Raw genomic sequence first — 12,996 nt, forward strand, 5'->3', positions numbered from 1 at the left:
TGGGCCAGGTTCCCAGCTGGAGGCATGCTAGAGACAACCTATGTTTCTCTCTCACATTGATGTTTCTCTCCCTTCCCTTCTCTCTACCCAAACAAACAAACAAACTAAAACAACACACTGAGTTGAGGCGAAAACTACATTCAAATTGCTTTCCGTTGTTTTATGTGTATACCTCCCATTTTTACTTAATATTATTTCATAAAATGGGTTATGAAATTTTGATATGTTTAAAAAGTATTAAATTTTAGTTTTCTCTCCTTTCCCTCCATTACTATTAATAGGAAATAGAAGATGAGATTTTTTTATTTTTATTTAAAAGGAAAAAGGATTTTCCTTCTTATTTTTATTTATTTTTATTTAATGATAGCTTCAGAAACACTGATGTAGACAGACCATACTGTCCTTTTTTCTGTTAGTATAGTGTAGTATTTTGTTGATAAATTATGGTCTGATTACCTGTTCCTTGTCAGGCATTGACTTTTTTCCTCCAAATCTCTAAACATAGTACTTTATCTTTCCAGTTTGTTGCTAGTACATAGAAGTACAATTGATTTTTCTTTTCGGTTTTCACATTTTTATTGGGGCCCATATCAAGGGAAGTGTTTGCAGTTTCTTTAGCCACTCCAAGCTTGGGCCCTGGAGGTTCTGGGGGTGGCTGGGCACATTAGGCATGTTCCCATCATCTTGAATGGGTGTGACCTTGTTGATCATGGCAGCATACCTGGTGTAGGGGCTGAAGGTGGCAGAAGTACAGTGAGACCCCTGATGGTGAAGGAAACAACCAGCACTGGCTTCTTGGCCCAGGCATTTTTGAGAAAGGTGGTGAGTCTCCTGGCCATCTTGGTCTTGGCAGTGGCAGTGGCAGTGGCAGTAATTGATTTTTTTTATATTTTATTTTTTGAAAAAGTAATATTTTAAAATATATTTTGATTGTGTATTATAGTTGTCCCATTTTTTCCTCCCCTTTATTCCCTTCTGCACTGCACCCCCATCCCACCAGCAATCCTTCACCTTAGTTCATGTCCATGGGCCATACAAATAAATTCTTTGGCTTCTCCATTTCCCATACTATTCTTAACCTCCCCCTGTCTGTTTTGTAACTACCATTTATGCTTCTTATCCCTTGTACCTTTTCCCCCATTCTCCCCCTTCCCCTTCCTGCTAATGACCTTCCATGTCACCTCCATTTCTGTGATTCTGTTCCTGTTCTAGTTGTTGCTTAGTTTGTTTTTGTTTTTGTATAGGTTCAGTTGTTGTTTTGAGTTTGTCATTTTACTGTTCATGTTTTTGATCATCTTCTTTTTCTTAGATAAATCCCTTTAAAATTTCATATAGTAAGGGCTTGGCGATGATGAACTTCTTTAACTTTACCTTATCTGAGAAGCACTTTATCTGCCCTCCCATTCTAAATGATAGTTTTGTTGGATAGAGTAATCTTGGATGTAGGTCTATGCCTTTCATGACTTTGAATACTTCTTTCCAGTCCCTTCTTGCCTGTAAGGGTTCTTTTGAGAAATCAGTTGGTGGTCTTATGGGAACTTCTTTGTAGGTAACTGTCTCCTTCTGCCTTGCTGCTTTTAAGATTTCTGTCCTTCTCTTTAATCTTGGCTAATGTAATTGTGCTGTGCCTTAGTGTGTTTTTCTTTGGATCCAACTTCTTTGGGACTCTCTGAGCTTCCTGGACTTCCTGGAAGTCTATTTCCTTTGCCAGATTGGGGAAGTTCTTCATTATTTTTTCAGATAAGTTTTCAGTTTCTTGCTCTTCCTCTTCTCCTTCTGGCACCCCTATGATTTGGATGTTGGAATGTTTAAAGTTGTCCTGGAGGTTCCTAAGCCTCTCCTCATTTTTTTGAATTCTTGTCTCTTCATTCTATGCTGGTTGAATGTTTCTTTCTTCCTTCTGGTCCACACCGTTGATTTGAGTCCCGGTTTCCTTCCCATCACTGTTGGTTCCCTGTACATTTTCCTTTATTTCAATTTTTCATAGCCTTCACTTTTTCCTCTGTTTTGTGACCATACTCAACCATTTCTGAGAGCATCCGGCTCACCAGTGTTTTGAACTGTGCATCTGATAGGTTGGCTATCTTTTCATCCTTAGTTCTATTTTTGGAACTTTGATTTGTTTGGGGGCCATATTTTTTTTTTTTGTCTTGGCACACCTATTACATAGTAAGGTGTGGAGCTCTAGGTAATCACCAGGGCGACACAGCCCACATTGCTGTGTTGTGGTGCTGTGTGTTGGGGAGGGGTCCAAGAGGGAACAATGCTGCTTTATTCGCTGTTGCCCGGCTTTCAGTCACTTTCTCTGCTACCTACACAAGCAAATTGGGCCCTTCTGGTGCTGATTCCCCAGGTGGGTGGCTATGTGTAGGTTGTAGGACCCTGTGGTTCTCTCCAACAAACTCTCCTGTGAGGCTGGGAGTTTCTCCTGCCATTGTAACCCACTTAGGTTTTTATAGTTAGAGGTTTTGAGGCTTTATTTCCCTGCACTGGAAACCTGGGTAGCGTGGTCTGTCTTGCTCGCCAGTTGTTCTTCCCAGTTTATTTGCACGCAAATGTGGGACCACCTGGTTTGCCAGCCATGGCCTTGCCCCGAGTCCTCTCCTCAGGCTGCCCGTCTCCGCCTTGCCTACCAGTCTTGATGAATGTTTCTTTAACTCCTTGGTTGTCAAACTTTCATACAGATCAGTTTTCTGGCAGTTCTGGTTATTTTTTGTTTTCAGTTTGTTGTCCTTTTAGTTGTGCAAGGAGGCAAAGTGTATCTACTTACACCTCCATCTTGGCCAGAAATGTGAATCAATTTTTTTAGACTTATTCTTAGAGCAGTTTTAGGTTTACAAACAAAATTGAGAGAAGGGCACATAGATTTGCTTTATACTCCTGTTCCCACACATGCATAGCCTCTTTTATTATCAACATCTTTTATCAGAATAGTACATTTTTTTTGCCAAGGGTGAATCTACATCGACACATTGTAATTATCCATAGTCCATGTTAAGATTCACTCTTGCTGATATAGATTCTGTGGGTTTGGACAAATGTATAATGTATGCATAATTATAATATCATAGAGTGTTATCACTGCCCTAAAAGCCCTCTGTGCTCTCCCTGTTCACTGCCTCACCCTATCCTTACTCCCAGCAACCAGTGATTTTTTTTGTTTTGTTTTGACTCCATAGTTTTGACGTTTCCCAAATGTCATATAGTTGGCATCTTGCAATATGAAGGCTTTCAGATTGGCTGTTTTCACTTAGTAAAATGCATGTAAGGTTCTTCCATGTCTTTTCATAGCTTGATAACTCATTTCATTTTAATGTTTAATAATATTCTAATGTCTGGATATACCAGTTTATCCATTCACCTCCTAAGGGAGATCTTTGCTGCTTTCAAGTTTTGACAATTATAAATAAGGCTGCTCTAAAGGTCCACGTGAATGTTTTTGTGTGCACAGATGTTTTTCAGCTCCTCTGGGTAAATACCAAGTAGTACAATTGCTGGATCATATGGTAAGAGTATGTTTAGTTTTATAAGAAACTGCCAAAGTGGCTGTACCATTTTGCATTTCTGCCAGCAATGTGTGAGAGTTCCTGTTGCTCCACGTACTTGCCAGCATGTGGTGTTGCTGAACAATTGATTTTGGTATATTGACTGTATCCTGAAGTATGAAGAAAAGGCAGCGACAGATGGGAAAAAGTAGATTTACAGTTGTGAGTACATGAAATGCAGTGTTTATTTTTGTATTATTATTTATTAATTGTGGTTTTTTCCATAACAACAACTGTAAACTTACTCTTCTGTATGTAGAATATCTTTCTCTAAAGTGCCTTATTCTAGTAGTTTCCTAGGGTTTTCTATTTAGATAATTATAATGTCTGTGAAAAAGACTTTATTTCTTTCCTTCAAATTTTAATGCCTTTTATTTCTTTTTTTTTTTAAGATTTTATTTATTTTTAGAGAGGGGGAGGAAGGCAAGGAGGAGAGAGAAACATGAGTGTATGAGAGAAGCATGAATAGGTTGCCTCTCACGTGTCCCCAACTGAGGACCTACCTGGCCTGCAACTCAGATGTGTCTACCCTGATCTGGAATCGAACTAGTGACCTTTCAATTTGCAGGCTGACACCCAACCCACTGAGCCACACCAGTGAGTGCTCTTTTATTTCTTTTTATTGAATTGTCTTGGCCTTCTTCGAGCACCATGCTGAACACAAATAATAAAAGACATAGCAGTTGTTCTCTCTTCCTCTGTTTTATGAGTGGGCGAGATTGATGAATTGGCCTTTTCATCAATATGAAATGCCCTTTATTCTGGTAATGCTCCTGACTTGAAGTCTACTTTGTCTAATTTTTGTACGGCTTTTCCAGCATTCTGATGATTAGTGGCCACAGAATACAGTTAGGTGCTGCCTCTTTTTTTTAAACCTCTTTTTACAGTCTCTGCCTTTTAAATTAAGTGCTTAGTCTGTAAATATTTTATGTTATCAATGAGGTAATTTTTCAAATTACCTTTTTGATAATTCTTTCTTTACTTTTTTGGGGGGGCTTCTTTTGGATTAATGTTAAATTTTTATTTCTTCTGTTGGATTTTTAGTTATCTACCTTTGCATTAGCTTTTTAGTGGTTCCTCTAGGTATGGTAGATTATGCTACATTGTTAACTTTCCACAATGTACTGTGAGTTAATATAACAAACACTTATGTTTGCAGTTACGACCCTGGATTTGGTCATTTTTATAGGGCTTCATCTTCAGTTTTTCTTGCTATGTCAGTCTACTTAGTGAAATTCTGAAAATAATGACAAAAACCTTCTGGCAAAAATCACATCTTGGTGATTTATTTTGGACTAAAGATACTTATCTCTGTTCTCATTATCTTCATACCAGTGTTAAACAGTGTAACTCTTAATAGCATGTGAAAGAGTTAGATATGGACAATAGGAAGCCAAAAGAACTGTTACAAATACTCTGCTATGTTCCTCAAAGTTCAGAATTTTCACATTCTTCAGCACAGAGACAAAGATTGTTTACTCACCTTTGCTTTGACTTTATTTGGTCTGAAGAAGCATTTTACAGCTTCAGGTTTTACTGGGAATTTTCTCAATAGATCGCGGTTTTGATTATCTCAGTGATGTTCTTTGGGAGATAGGTTGCTTTTCTGATGTTTGTCCATCTCATTAACAGAGTATCTGTAATTAGAATTAGAAGTCTATTTTCCACAAACACTTAAAGTATTTCTAGTTCCGTGATACTAGTATTGTCAGATTTTGCAGTGCTTTTTGAAATTTTTTTCTCACAGTGTCTTACCCAACTTCTGAAAATGGTGTCTATTCTTAGTAGTATCATTAAACTGTAAGATGGATGAAAATACTCAACATTCATATAGTAGGTCAGCTGAGTGCTGGTGTCTACTTATAATCACTTAAACATCTGATAAAACCTGTAACAACTATGAATTATGAGATGTCATGTAATGTTAACTTTAAGAGGTTTTGGTTCATGCTGTATAAGGAATATGAGTACAATATCTTTTAAATTCAGGTTTGAAATTTTGATTCTGAAATTGGAAGGCGGAAGCAGTTTCTTACCAAAAATATGTAACTGAATTTATATTATACACATTTATATGCATATGTGTGTCAAAGGTAAATATTTGTAGAGTTCATGTACTATTCAAAGAGTTTGTTAAAGCCACATCAACATTTTTTTCATATACACAAAGTTCAACTTAAAACCTTCCTTTTCTCTGTAGGTTAAATAATTGTAAAGTGTTTCAAGAGCCAATGAGGAAATGGCTCAGTGCCTCAGTCAGGGAGAATTCCAGTAACATCTGCAATGGAGAATTATGTGGAGATGGGAAACAGAAGAGGCCAAGATTGGAAGCGCAGGTGGGGGAGTAGGACGTTAGGTCAGATAAAATAAAAACACTTTGTGGAACTTAACAAATATTTTATTGTATGTATAGCACTTTAATATGTGATTATACTTAAGGATAAGAAATAGTTGATCAAATTACCTGTGGTCTAAAGAAGAGGCATTATATATATTCATGTCAATAATGTAATGAATGTGGCAGAGCTTTGTGGAATATTGTTACGAGAAAAGGCTAGTTAGTATTTTATGGTTCAGGCCTGCAGAGTAAATGAGGCATCTTATGGTAGGGTTTTACCTTATTTTTTTTGGCCAACCTACTGTGAGGTTGTGTTTGGAATGAAATGCTAAAAGAATTAGTTCTGCTATTTAAAATTATTTTTTTTTTGCATTAGGAATTTAAAACAACTTTATTTTGAAGTAATTTTATAATTAGAGAAAAATGGTAAGAATAGTATAAAGAATTTCTTACATTGTTCTCCCACATTCATTAGTTTTTCTACATTATTATTTGGTGGTGTGTGTGTGTGTATTTCCTTTTCCCTGAAATTTTTGAGAGAAACTTGTAGACATCATGCCCCTTTACTCTTAAGTACATTAGCATGTATTTCGTATAACAAGTGTATTCTCTTATACAATGACAGTGTAACTGTCATATTCAGCAAATTTAATACAGTATTCTTGTGTAATATACAGTGTGCATTAAAGTTTTTTGCCAGTTTTTCCAATAATGCCTTTTATAACAGTTCCCCCTCTCCCTTCATCTAGGATTCAGTGAGGATCATGCTTTACATTTAATTGTCATATTTCTTTAGTCTTCAGTCTGCCACAGTTGCCCAGTCTTTCTTTGTATTTCATGATACTGATGAAAAAAAGCTTAGCACCAAAGAGGAATTTTTAAGGAATGTTAAAATTAAAGTTTCTTTTAAATCATTGTTTGGGCTTGCTGCCACATTTTAATGTCACTGCTTTGGCTTTCTCTACATATGAATATATGGTTTCCTTTTGTTTCATTTCACTTAGTTGCCAGGGAGATACTGGGTTGGCCAAAAAGTAAGTTTGTTTTTTTTCGTAAGATGGCTCTAGTAGCACTTAGTTGTGTTTAACTTTATTGGAAACAATTTTGTTAGATTGTATTGTGACAGCTGTCATATTGGTGTGCATTAAAAAAACTTACTGGCCTTGGCTGGTGTGGCTCAGTGCATTGAGCGCTGGACTAAAAACCAAAGGGCTGCTGGTTTGATTCCCATTCAGGGGACATGCCTGGGTTGCGGTCCAGGTCCCCACTGGGGGGCATGTGAGAGGCAACCACAGATTGATGTTTCTCTTCCTCTCTTTCTCTGCTCTTCCTCTCTCTCTTAAAAATAAATAAATTAATTAAAAACCTTTTTAAAAAAACATCAAAATTGGTGAATTTTTGTGTAGCCATTTTAATATTGAACATGGAAGAAAATCAGCAACATTTTTGGTATATTATGCTTTATTATTTCAAGAAAGGTAAAAATGCAACTGAAACTCAAAAAATGATTTGTGCAGTGTATGGAGAAGGTGCTGTGACTGATTGTGTCAAAAGTGGTTTGTGAAGTTTCATGTTGGATATTCCTCGCTGGATGATGTTACTTGGTGAGGTGGACCGGTTGAAGTTGATAGTGATGAAATCGAGACATTAACTGAGAACAGTCAACGTTCCACCCTACGGGAGATAGCCGAGATACTCGAAATATCCAAATCAATAAAGTTATTGGTGAAAAACGTGTCTTTTATTTTATGGGAAAAAGTAAACAGACTTTTGAGGCCAACCCAATACTTTTAAACTTATTTGAGTTTTCATTTAAAAAATGGGTCGAGCTTGTTAAGGGGATTTGAAAGGACAGAACAAAGCTCAAGGGATTACTATTACTTCATTGATATGAAGTGGAGCTAGTGAGCCAGAATGGGAACCTTTAACTTCCTGACATTGCTTACTTGCTTTCTTGAATGGTTTATTGTGAAGTAAGTAATGAGTTGCAATCAATGAAGAGTTTACACCATAAAATTTGGTATAAACAGGCAGGATAATGAACTATAATGAGCATCAATTTTGGGGCTTGACAGACCTCTTTTGAATCTGGGTGATACTTGTTACTAGCTGGGTAGTCTTGACCAAGTTATTTGTACCTTAGAGAAGAATTCAGGCAAAATGTACATACAGTGCAAGTGTTTCTGGGAGCATTAGAGGTAATGAGTGCAAACATAGAATAGGTCCTTGCATATAGTTGGTACTTATGGTTATTATGTTTTTACAAAATCATAGGAAGATAGCTCCAGGAGGGATCTTAAAAATCACCCTGATAATGAAACCTCTGCAGGATGGTTCACTGACTGTTACTGACCTATTAGAGTGTAAATTCCTTGAGGATAGGGACTGTTTGTATCTTTTATGTTCCTTAGAGTGTATAGAACACAGTGGTGGACTTCAGATACTTGGAAAATATGGCTTGTGTAAATATATTTCAGACATCCAAATTCTAGACATACTACAATGTAAAGTAAAATCATTTTATGTGATTTTAAATATTGTCAATAAACCTTTGAGAGTCACATAGGCTTCGAATATGAAAAGTGTTATTTCGGGCTTGCCAGGCTATCAGTGGAAATAAGGAAAGAAGTTTTAGAAATATGGTGTGAGGCAAAAGTAGGTTTATGGTTATAGGTTTATGTGAAACATTTTATTGTATTATTTATTAATTATTGTATTTTCTATATGAACAGCTCTAAATTTACTTTTGCACTATACTGCACTATATATGCAATTTCTAAATATAATATATTCAATACTAAGAATTCTTTTAAACAGACATAATTAAGCTGTTTTTATATAGCTTTTTAGTATATGTCATATTCAAGTGCCTCTTCAGAGTGAGTGATTTATTTTTGGCATAACTGTTTTTCTTAGCCTTCCTCTCTTTACTCCCATGCACACCTACAATATCTTAATGAGTGGAGTTGCTTTTAAGTTCCTTTTTGGGGCACTTGAAACTCTTAGAAAGATTGATACTTCATGAGTTTTATTCTTTTGTGGAGGTCTTCCAAAGAACAAAGGGAACATTTACTTATATTTTTTATTTTATTTTTAATATATTTTATTGATTATGCTATTATAGTTGTCCCATTTTCTCCCCTCTTTATTCTCCTCTGTCCTGCACTGCCCCTCCCATCATTATTCCCCCACCTTAGTTCATGTCCATGAGTTGTACATATAAGTTCTTTGGCTTCCCCATTTCTGATACTATTCTTAACCTCCCCCTGTCTATTTTATACCTATTTTTTTATATAAATACAATATAATAGGTACTTACACATTTAAAAAACTCATTTTATCTTACCAATTTACTATATGGGTCCACCGGACAATTTTATTTATAATCCTAAGATGCATTTGGGGATATGAGCAATCTTATTTTTCCTATATGTTGCTCTTTCATCCAAGGAATTGTTTTATCATTACTCATCAATTATTCTCAACTGTGGGAAAAAAAAGTTGAAATAATAATAGGATGGATGGTGAATTACTTAGAGCAGAAGTTGGCCAACATTTTTGTAAAGGGTAAGACTAAATGTTTTAGGCTGTGTGGTATCCACGTATGTCTTTGTGTCATGTTCTTTAAACAACCCTTTAAATATATAAAAACCATTCTTATTCTTAGCTCTCAGCATACAGAACATACTGAATTAACATTGGTTTTGTACAAAAATAGTTCATGGGTCAGATGTAGCCTGTGTACCTTAGTTTGCCATTGCATTTTCCCACAGTTTTCATACTGTATTGTCCAAAGGGTTATGTCATCTTTCAAGAAATATAAAAGGAGACTGGGGACACATCTTAATTGTATGCTTTTCACTTTATTGAACAGAATTGGGAATTCAGAATTTTTCATATTTTGTTTATAATGGCTAAGAAAAGAAAATTGACAGAACAAGTTTCACAATCATTGCATGAATCAGAAAATAAATACAAAGAAGAGAATAGCAGCTTTCTGGGCTCTAATGATGACGAAGTTGACCATAGAGAAGCAAAATCTCAGATTGTGGATCTTCAGGTGATGATCTCTTAGAATTTTCTCAAACTTGAAAAAAAGATGATTGAGCAGTATATTTCTAAGGACCGAGAGAAAATGGTATTCTTAACCTATTTCATCATTCAACAAGGAGGAAGTAATATTTTGTGACAAAATCTTGGGCATGTGGTAAAAGGATACATTCTTTTATCTTAAGTTTGTGCTCTAAAATTGGATACACTGTGTAAGTGGATATCGATAAAAGTTGGTATTTATATGATGGCAATAGGTATATAAATGAAAAAAAATTGGATGATTATTCTAAATAATGTTTATATATCTAAAAGTGACAATGTTTTGCAAATTATGGGTCAAAGAAGATGGCCATCCTTTCACTAATAAATCATGAGCCCTTAAAAGTTTGGTTACATTTACACTGTGGAATACAACTTGGCTGTAAAAAAGAAGACAACTTTACCCTTTACGACAGCATGAATGGACCTAGAGAACATTATGCTAAGTGAAGTAAGCCAGTCAGAGAAAGACAAATACCATACTGTTTTACTCATATGTGGAATCTAATGAACAAACTGAACTAACAAGCAAAATAGAGACAAACTCATTGAGTTGACAACTCTGGGTGTGGGAACGGTTAGGGGGTGGAGGGATTAAGCAAAAAAGAAAAAGGACTCATGAACATGGACAACAGTGTGGTGATTGCAGGGAGAGGATGGGGGTGGAAGTGGAAGAGTGTATAAGGGGGACAAATGGTAATGGGAAAAATACAATTAAAGTTTAAAGAGCACTAAGAAAAGAAAATGTGTCAAAACTTCAGGGTTTCAGGTGTTGCATATTGATAATGCAATTGCCAGGAAAAGAACCAGAAGTAATGATAAGCTAGAATCTATTTTAGTGATGTGTTTAAAATCAGGAGTCAGATTTTTAAGACGGATGTACATCTGCATTTAGCAATGAACAGTTGCTGAACAGTTGTTTTCAGAGAATGTGGCACATTTGGGCTATGTATAACTTGGACACCAGGAAAATGTGGAATGAATATTTGGGTTTGCTTATTAAAAATTCTAATACAGTAATTTTCACTCCTTATTCTGAACTTTGTTTTATTAAAATATGTGTGTACATATTGATGCATCATAGTAATTTATTACTGAATGTCAATAAGAATTATAGGTCTTGCCCCCACCTCACATACTTAAACACACACTTTTTGGGATTAATTGTGTTGTATTGGGGTGTTTCCCCCAGCAATTAACATAGTTAATACATGGCTTTTATGAAGAGTTTAATATTTGTTGTTTTCATTTTTATTCTAGAAAATGCTTGTTTAATGGGATAGGTAAATATTTGAGTAGACTAGGTATTATTTTAAGTCACCAAAACTGGGGTAGGATGTTTTGAGATCATCACTTGCAACTGCCTCATTTTACAGATGAGAAGGCAAGCAGTATAAAGGCCAGTTAGTGTCAAGACAGAAATAAAACCCAAGTGTCTTGGCTGTTAGCTTCATGGGTTTTTTGTTTGTTTGTTTGTTTTGTTTTGTTTTTAAATCTTGTGTTGTTCTTTGGAAAATGTATATATAGTTAAAAAGAGCCCTCTTAGACCCAGATAGTAAATGATGATGGCTGCTTTTTTTGTTGTTACCGACAGACAGTAAAGGACTAGTTTCCTGTAGGTTTCTGTTCTCTGAGTTGTGTCTTGTGTTAGGCTCTTGACTGTCATTGAGGAAGGACACTTTGATAACAGCCTTAAGAAATTTGCTGCTTTTATTATTAGAATGTTATGAAGAATTTTATCTAATGTATTATTTCTAAAGACCAGCTCACATGTTTTACTTTCTCAGCTGTTTTAGTTTTTTAAAAAAATTTTTTGACAACACTACTCAGTATAACTGATCATCTGATCATAGTTGTTGGTTTTGTTTTTTAAAACTCTGGCTGTCATGAATTCAGATCCAAAATTAAATATGTAAATTTGTATATTATGTTCTAGGGTTTCTTCCCAGTATTTTATGGTTTGCAAATTAGAACCTTTGCACTTGGAGGTAATCAACTACTGTGTCAAGCCCATTTGAGAATAAGAGTCACTAAAGAAATGATATAACTGCACAGTGGATCTCTCCGACAATATAAAGATTGCTGAAGACTTTTGAGTTGTCTTTTCTTAAGTTGTCTTAGTCCCAGAGAGCTTTAAAGTGAAAAAGTCAGAATGTTTACTTAGTCCCAGCTTTTACAATGGGTCTTACTCAGTTTTACTTAGGAGCCTTACTCATTTGCCAAGAGCGATGGAAGTTGGGGATGACAAGGCTCTCTGTCTGGGCAGATCACTCCTTGTATAGTTACAAGTAAGAAAATAGAAGCTTGTATGAATGACTTATGCTTGGTTGAGATCACTGGAGTCTGTAATGTAGACAAATAGCAGTGTGTTTTCTGAACTTAGCATAATTCTGGACTTAAGACAGTGGAATAAGGAACACCAGAAGTCCATCCCTCTGTAAAAGCAACAACAAAAAGTGGTCAAAACTCTCAGAATCTACTTTTTCAGGACTCTGGAAACTAACCAAAAGATTATAGCAACCAGGAGAACATTTAGTTCAGAAAAATCACTGAATCTTGGTTAGAACAGTGAACTTCATGGCATTTTAACTGACTCTGGTCCCATCGCCTGCTCTTCAGCTTAGAGGTAGCCTTGTAAATAACAGCCCATGTTCTTGGTACTGATACTAGTATAGAGGGAGCAGAATGGACCTCATCCACAGTGAACTGTAATTAATTGGATTTGATCTGTCTGGTGGCTCCCTGGAAGACTTGTACAAAAGACTTACCTGTATCTCACCTAACTTGAAACTCTTCCTGTGCTAAGGTGACTACACTGGGAGTGTTAAAAATATTTTCAAGCAGATGTATTAAGTCACTGCTGTCTGAGGAAGGGACAGCAGTTGAGGCCAAAAAAAATAATAATACACTAACCAAAAGCTTGGGAGGAAAGGGAATAAGGGCTTTGAAATTCTCTGACCTGGGAATCTAAAAGACTACACACTTGACCAGGGCTGTGCGTGTACTTGGGAAAGAACTGAG

At 35.9% G+C, this 12,996-nt stretch overlaps 1 protein-coding gene and 1 pseudogene across 1 annotated transcript in view; one reads left to right on the forward strand and one right to left on the reverse strand.

Moving 5' to 3' along the window:
• Positions 1-12,996, forward strand: part of HIKESHI (heat shock protein nuclear import factor hikeshi) — a 36,764-nt gene that overhangs the window by 14,473 nt on the left and 9,295 nt on the right. The window lies entirely within an intron of this gene.
• LOC112315867 (NADH dehydrogenase [ubiquinone] 1 alpha subcomplex subunit 3 pseudogene) lies at positions 568-853 on the reverse strand (annotated as a pseudogene).

This window comes from Desmodus rotundus, chromosome 5 (assembly GCF_022682495.2).
Source record: "Desmodus rotundus isolate HL8 chromosome 5, HLdesRot8A.1, whole genome shotgun sequence".
Classification (NCBI taxonomy): domain Eukaryota; kingdom Metazoa; phylum Chordata; class Mammalia; order Chiroptera; family Phyllostomidae; genus Desmodus; species Desmodus rotundus.